The sequence below is a fragment of the Stegodyphus dumicola genome, chromosome 11, assembly GCF_044657685.1.
Source record: "Stegodyphus dumicola isolate Sdum_Otavi_A_Nest chromosome 11, ASM4465768v1".
NCBI lineage: Eukaryota > Metazoa > Arthropoda > Arachnida > Araneae > Eresidae > Stegodyphus > Stegodyphus dumicola.
Genome location: NC_140778.1, coordinates 7,972,492 through 7,980,792, shown reverse-complemented (window position 1 = coordinate 7,980,792; position 8,301 = coordinate 7,972,492).

Here is an 8,301-nt window from a genome sequence, read left to right as displayed (position 1 = left end):
CTTTCCTCAGCTAATAAGCGGCGGGAAAATACTTCGAAGGTTAGGGGACACTTTCAAGTCGTAAAGCTTTTGTTCTATTACAGCTTTGAATAACCTTCCGTATCCGGTCGCATATTTCACAAGTGCACATCTGTGTAGCCACCGAGGGAGTGGCTTCTAGGATAGACCACTAAGCATCCAGCAATATTTCTGTCATGTCACATGACCTTTTGCACGCTTTAAGACTTAAGCAAGATGGTTGAAAATAATTTGCCACGCAATTTTTTGTACATCGTCTATTTCTTCTGAAAATTGTCATTGCGAAGTTAGATCAAATATAAGCAATTATGAAGATTTCACTACCTGGTTGAAAGAATTGGAAATAAATACAAACACGTGTCGGATACTCTGTAAAATTCAGGCAAAATATTACTTAATAAGTGATAAATAAGACGAAAGAAATCTGCGATGCACATCTGAGCCCAAATGCAATCTTTACATCAAACTATGCATATGAGAAAAATATTTACACCAGTTATATATGTAAATAGAAGTCAGCACTTTTTATTTCAGTCTATAAGATGTTATAGTAATAGCCAATGCAGAATTTTATTCAAAGTGAACTTCACTAATTTGCATTTAGTGTGTTGAATTTCACATTTAATAACTGCTCACTCCTAAATATACTGTCTACGCAAGAAATATTCATCAAACAAAATGAATTTATCTATTAACAACGAATATATTCAATTTATTCACATATAACTTTTAATGCTAACAATGGATATAATCAGATCATACACAATATGTATTCTGAATCTTACACTTTCAAAATCAAATGAATGCAAGCACTGAAATAAGAAAACACTAGACTCATTGTAAGACTTCCACTCCTTCTCAGCTCAATAGATAATAATAATAATAAACTATGCACATAAATTCTCTTAATCCAGATTTGTTAGTAAATATTCGAGGCTAATTGTAGCCTGAGTCATTTTCTCGGTGTAAAGAGCGATAATATGCCGTGAACATCAATCCAAATGTCACAGCGTGATAAAAATCGCGAAAGTGAAATGTCAGCGATTAATTAAACTCGTAAAACGAAAGCACTACGAGATTTTCTACTTTTACGCCATACATTTATAACTGCAAAATAAATGCAAATTAAAACGTAAACAACATACGCTCACATTCACAAGAAGATTTAGCGTCACAAGAGCAATAGAAGTTCATTAGTCCATTTTCGAAACCCCTCCCTCAGTGGCTACGCTGATGTGCACTTGTGAAATATGCTATCCGGTCCCACTTTACCTCTAGCCATCAAGCAATGTCACTAAAGAAAAAAAATCCCTTTCGTTTCGGACCAAGCACCTAAAAGCATAATGTTTAAAAGAAAAGAAGGATTTAAAAAAAAAATAAGTTGGGGTATTTAATTTTGAGATTTGTTACTTATTATCTAAATATTGCGCAAAAGAGGGACGGAAACACAGTGAAATAATTTTGAGTGATTGTTTTTTTACATTAACTTCGAATTTCAGTTAATAAATATAGCAAAAATATTAAGCCTTTTTTTTTTTTTTTTTTTTTTTTATATATATATATATATATATATATATAATGTAGAGAGCATACCAACTTCAATGCAGTGAATTTTATTTTCTTAGTCATCTAGGAATTTAAATTATTGTTATTTAAAATGATCTAATAGGGTAGTTGTTAAATACGCAGATAAAAATTTCTTTCACTGCCAAGTAATATATTTTATTTTATTATTAACCCAAAGGAGCAAATTGTCTAGAAGGACTATTAATTTCGTTTTGGCATTTTGTGTTGGCTCACTATAAACGGCGTTTCACTTTTCGAATTGTTGCCACCAAATGTTAGAGCGTTATATTTAAAGAAATTAATTGTGATAAAACAACGGTAACTAGACACAGGAAACTTTGAATAACGTAGTCCTTCACTCGAATATAGGCATCGGGAAGCCCAAATTTGGAGTTTAGAATTTGCTTTATTATCTATCTATTCCATATTTTGTAAAACTTCGAATTTTTTAACAAACTCATCGATTTCAAAGCGAGCAATGGCAACAATGTACGAAAAGAAAAATAAAATCTCCAATGCTTGATTCTGTATCGGAAATTCTAAAGATATGCTATTTTTAGTTTATTTTGTGATATTGCTTTTGAACTGAATTTCATCGTTTAAGTGCAGAAAACATGATATTTGATAAATAATGGTAACACTCAAAACGTAAAAACCCCCCTTTGGGCGTAATATAAAATCTGAAACTTTCAGATTTATTTATTTACTTATTTTGTGTGCGTCTGTGTTTGGGACAAATAATCAGGTAAATACTGATTAAAAGGAAGTATAAATTAAGAGAATTTGAATAGAATGAAAAAAGCATATAAACCATTCTTCTTTTTTTTCTTCTTGAAGCTTCGCTTCCCTTTGGTGCCTAATGCTCCAACTCAAATGTAATGTTATTTACATGTTAAACCACAAGGATGCATTCCCTCCAATTCAGCGGGGAACGTTAGTCCGAAAACCAAACCCTTACGCTACTAATACTTATAGGTCCTTTAGGATGCATTCGATGACAAATTTGCCTAGGAAATAATATGTCCAAGGTTTCTTATTACAATGATTTGAAAGATCATCTAAGAGGTCAATATTGCAAATTTTCATCTTCTTGAGCATAATGTTTCTGGCACTATCGTACTTTCTACAGTGAATAACTGCATGTTTTGTACTGTCAATAATATAACATGAGTCACAAAATGGCGAATTCGCTCTACGAAACTTGTACAACAGTTGTTTCGTGTTTAACAATTGCAGTCTTATTTTCCTACTTACTACCTCCATTTTCTTATCGATGTTTAATCCTTTACTTCACTCGCAATAAACATTAGCTGAGTCTGTGTTCGGTGTGAGAAGTCTGCCAGCAGTCGACTTGATCTTCCTTAATAGTATTCTCGATGAAACTACACGTAACCTCTGCAGAAAACCCCCCAGAGTTATTGACATTTCTTCTTTTCGCAACTTTGTCTGCTCTTTCATTGAACTCTCTATACCCTTATGGCCAGAAACTCAGATGACAGTGAGGTGATGGAAAGCCTTAATCCGCTCGAAGAGCTTAAGGATGCCAGAGTTGGATCTCCTATGAACACAGCTCATGGCGCTAAGTACTGACTTGCTATCTGTGAGGATAGCAACCTTTTCGTTAGGATTTAGTTTCTCAAGAAGTTTACAAAGGGACCAAGCCTCATCTGAAAAGATGGAGCTTCTGCTTTCTATGCATTGGCTGACAGTCACCGCGTTTCGATCTACAGCCGCAATACCAACTCCTGTATCAGACTTGGAAGCGTCTGTAGCGTAGATCTTAAAACCTTGATTCGCGTAATCATTAATAATGCAGCGGGAAAATTGCTGTATCTCCACATCTGAGAGATTTTTGTTCTGGATTCATACTCATTTATTTTGAACCAACACTTTACTTCTTCAGAAAAATCTTGCTCATTGTTAAAAGTAATACACTTGCTGAAATCTAGATCGAGATTGCTTAGCTTGCTTTAACTCACTGGCTAACTGGTGTTATGTATTTTACCCCACCTGTATTTGCATCTTTGCAAACAATTTTTCAAACTATCCGCAGTGGGAGAGGCTGCTGACAGAGAAATATTCTTTATTAGGAACTTAATTGCGGCGATGCATCTTCTCGTATCTGAGGTGAAAATCCCTGCTTCAACATATAACATCGGAAGAGGGGTGCTGATAGGCGCCCCAATAGCCAGTCTTAAGGCGTGATTATAAACAATTTCAAGCTCTTTCTTATTTTGTTGAGAGGTAGACATGAAGAGACAGCTGCCATATTCTATTCTTTCTCTTATTGTAGCATTTGCAATATTAATGAGATCCACTTTTCTGGCACCCCACCTGGAGCTCGCGATGAATTTAAATGCATTCAGCATTCTTTCCAGTTTCGGTACTATTTTTTTTTACATGGACGTTCCAACTCAGTTTTCTATCAAACCACATTACCAAAATTTTAACATGATCTTCCGCAGGGATGCTAACGCCATCAAGCTTCACTCTGCACTACTCTTTGTCCCACCGAAAATGGTCGATTTACTTTTCTCTGGGCAAATGCATAAGCTCCACACTTTAGCCCATCTATGCACTTTAAACAGCGCACGCTGCAAATTATTGACTACACTGGGGAACGAGACATCTGCAATGTAGAGGAATATGTCGTCCGCATACACGTAGCAGTCGACATCAGCCGGGATAATTTCATAGATATCGTGCATTAAGATTGTGAAGAAAACTGGAGACAAAATGCAACCTGAGGGACAGCACTGGTAAGCTCATAGCTTCTTAAAAGAACCCCTCTCTGGTTCAAGAAATTAACAATCCAGAGGATACTATTCCCTTTAACACCGAATTGCATGATTTTATAGAGCAGACCATCATGCCAAACTGAATCAAATGCAGCTTTGAGATCAAGGGCCACCAGCTGAGCAATCTTTCTTTGCTTCCTGTGGTGCAGAATGCTACTGAACAATTTATTAAGCAGGACCAGGCAACTTCTATTCGAAAAAAAGCCGTAATGCATATTTGAGAGCCTTTTACTTTGCTGAATCCTCGGGAGTAATCTATTGAGAATCATCCTTTCCATGACTTTAGCTAGAATTTGCGTTAAAGACATTGGTATGTAACTGGAAACCAGCGCACTGTCGCCCACAGGTCTTAAAAAAGGAATAACAATAGCTTCTTTCCAACGTAACCCATTAGTGGGCATAATGCGTAAGACTGATGAACGGTGCTAGTTCGACATAGGTTAGAAAGGTGTCTGTACTGAGCCGGACAATTTCATGATGGGATTTCTTTACGGAATAAAGCTGGTCGACAGACAAATCTCCGAATTAGAAGATAAGTGCAATTTATACCTAGCAAGTCGTTCCAAATTAACTTGTAATGATGGTAACGTAAGTGTTAGGCCTAATTCTGTTGTACGTGGTTCAGGACCCGTAATGTAAGTGACTCTGATCTTTCCGAAAATGATATGTTTAAGAAACCTAATAAAACTGCTAGAGCTCCCAAAGCTAAGATTAAATTCTGTGCAACTAACATCTAAAAAATTTGAAGTGATGCAAATATTGTTGAGAACAGTATAACTCCAGGCTGTGATAGCAATTCTCAGCCTGAAAATAATGATGTAGCTAATTCAAACTGAAATGTATCTGCAAATTTCATCTAATAATATTTGTAATATAAATGTAAATGCTACAGCTAAGTGCTTCTCAACAGCACGCCCCTACACTTGTTCAAAGTGTAATTCCCTCCATAATGCTTAGGCCAGAGGTAAACAGGACTTAGCCGCTTAGCTTGCTAAGGACTTAGCCGAAAAAGGCATCATCATAGTCAATTTTATACATGAAAAGCCTGTTAAGCTGCTATGGAGAGGTCTACTTTCTCATATGGAGGTTTCTGAAATCAAAGATGAGTTAGTTAAGCAAGGATTCAAGGTTCACAAAATAATGCAGCTGACAAAAAATAGGACTCGGGTCCCCATGCCCTTATTTCAAGTACAGTTATTTAAAAATGAAGTGATCTATCAAATCCATAAACTAACTGACCTGTGTCTATTTTCTATGACGGAGGAAAATTATGTTTTGAAATTCCAAGTTCCGCAGTGCTTTAACTGCCAGAAATGGCACCACCTCCTCGGAGAATTGTCATGTTTGCCCACGGTGCATGAAATGCGCTGGATATCATAAGACTCAGGATTGCGGTAAAGCACCCTTAGACGTCCCTAAGTGCTGCAACTGCGGAAAAGAGGGTCACCCAGCCTCGTATATGGGTTGTGAAAAATTTCCTAGCCTTAAGAGACCTAAAAAGCCCTCTTCTGATGGCCTCAATGGTGTGAGTTATGCTCAGACTTTAAAATCAGGTACTGAAGAACAAAATGCAATTCCTCTTCGGAACCTGCTGCTATGGATTTAAAATTTTCTACAAATGTCACCAACGGTAGAAACGGCATGTAATCCAGCAGTTTGCCAAACGACAGTAATCTGACGGAATTATGGGAACTAATGAAATTTGTATCTGAATTTCAAAGAGCATTTGGAACTAACCTACACAAGGTCACGCAAATTTTTAAAAGTGAATTGCCTGTTTTGCAGGCTGCAAATGACTTGGGTACTAAATCTAACATCCTCTAGTCTACGCTTAATAACTTGTCGCTTATTTTGTGCTAATGCTTTCTCAAAAATTAATTCTATAATACATTTTTAAAAATATGTAATTTTCTGTATTTAAATGTTTATATTTAACTGTTTAACCTCAATTACTGTCTCTTGCTTTGTTTAAGTTTTGCTGTACTGAAAAAAGCAAAAGTTTGACAGTTTAAGCTTTATTGCAAGGAAACGTACTAAAAGAACAAGTTTTATCCTAACAGAAAATTGTGACATCTCTGAAAGACAAAACTTATACATACTAAATATCTTCTTTCTATCCGAATAGAATAGTTGAGCAGAGTACAGCCCTATTTAATAAAACTTGCCGACTAACACGTAAAGCCTTAACCTTTTGAACCCAGGGCTTTGGTAGCAGTAAAGAACGGGGAATCTTGAATCGAATGCTTTCCCCCCTTTAAGAAATCACGTCCTATTAGCAACAAAGATTCTTGTGTGTAGTTAAATGGATTCTCAGAGGGGTGCATCTATGTGGCAAAACGAAGACCTTTGAAAGAGATAAATGGTTAAAACCCCAAGGACGTCAAATTTGACATTTCACCCCACGTTTCAGCCTGGAAAATGGGAGAAAAAGACATGGCCACTAAATTGGATTACCCCTTCTTTTCAAAGAGAGGACTATGGCCACTATAATGGCCATCCCGTCTTCAAAAGGTTAATCGAAAAATGATGATATTCCCGTCTATTTCTTACAAAACCAAGTATTATTAATTAGTTTTAAAACGGCATGGATAAACTGATGGAAAGCTAAAACAATGGTGACATTTCGGTTCATAATGCAGACGGCCTTTAGAAACCTTATTGTCAGACATTATTTAATTAAAACAGAAATAAATTATTTTGAAATGTTTGCAGCCATTTGCAAAGAAATTAATCTGAAATTTACGGCTTTTATGCGGGTAGGTTGCGTTCATTCCTCAAGGCTTTAGTTGCATTATTTCCTTCAAATTTAGTATCTTTGAAGACACTCCGAATTTATGTTTACAGCTTCGAAGCGACTGTGGTTGAGAATGGGAGGATAAGTTTCATTAAATCATCGTTGGGTGAGTACGGGTTTTTAATAGACTGAATGCATGCAGGACCGATGATAGGTTGATAAATTTATTTTATCAAAAGTAACGGAAAATGCTTATAATGTAAGGACTTTCGAATATATAAATAAATGATTTTGATCACAGTTAATGGGTTTTAGTGAGGAGCGGAGAGATAAAAACCTTTTCCTTCAATCAACGAGAGTTTACTTTCAAAATTATAACGGAAAGAATTAAGAATACGCAAAAATTTATATATATTTGTCGTTCGGAAAAGAAGTTTCAAATTATGACCCCAAAGTTTTGAAATGCGCCATTCCATAACCCTTCTCCAATAATAATATAATTTTCTACTAAAAGTATTCCAAAGTTCCAATTGTAAAAAGTTTCTTTACTTCACAAACTAACTAAACTAGAAAACGTTAAACCAAAAACTGAGTTTACACTCAAAAACCTTTAATTTCTCATGAGCGTTGACAATCTCTGCGTAGGCAGAGATTTAGTTTAGTTTTGAGATTACGTCTGGAAGATATGCGCGTGTACTCAGTCACATGTCATCAGCAAGAAATTAAATAAGATATTATTAATTTCATTTATAAATCACAGGACATTTTTGAGAATCTAGGAGGACTACTTGAAGTTCACGGATTTTGAGAAATGTTGGTGTAGCGAATGAAATTACGTCACTAAATTGCTTCTATTGTTTTACTTCTATTCTGCGCTTCTGCAGTTTGTTTTATCTGTTAAGCTATCTGTTTCATCTGTTGTGAGATATGATTTCCTTCGGGTTCCTTTGAACATTTTTTCAAGTTGGATATGGGTTTTACCTTTCAATATTACCACAGGAAGTAAATATTTGCTGCAAGCATTATGTGGAAGCCGACATAATAAGGAAAACATAATTATGTCATCAAGGAATAATTAAGCCCTTCTTTATTAATACATAGTTTCATTATATATTTTTAATTTAATGTACTTGATATCTCCAAGCAGCTCATTGCTTTGAGTAGCACGGATTTGCTCCTAACATT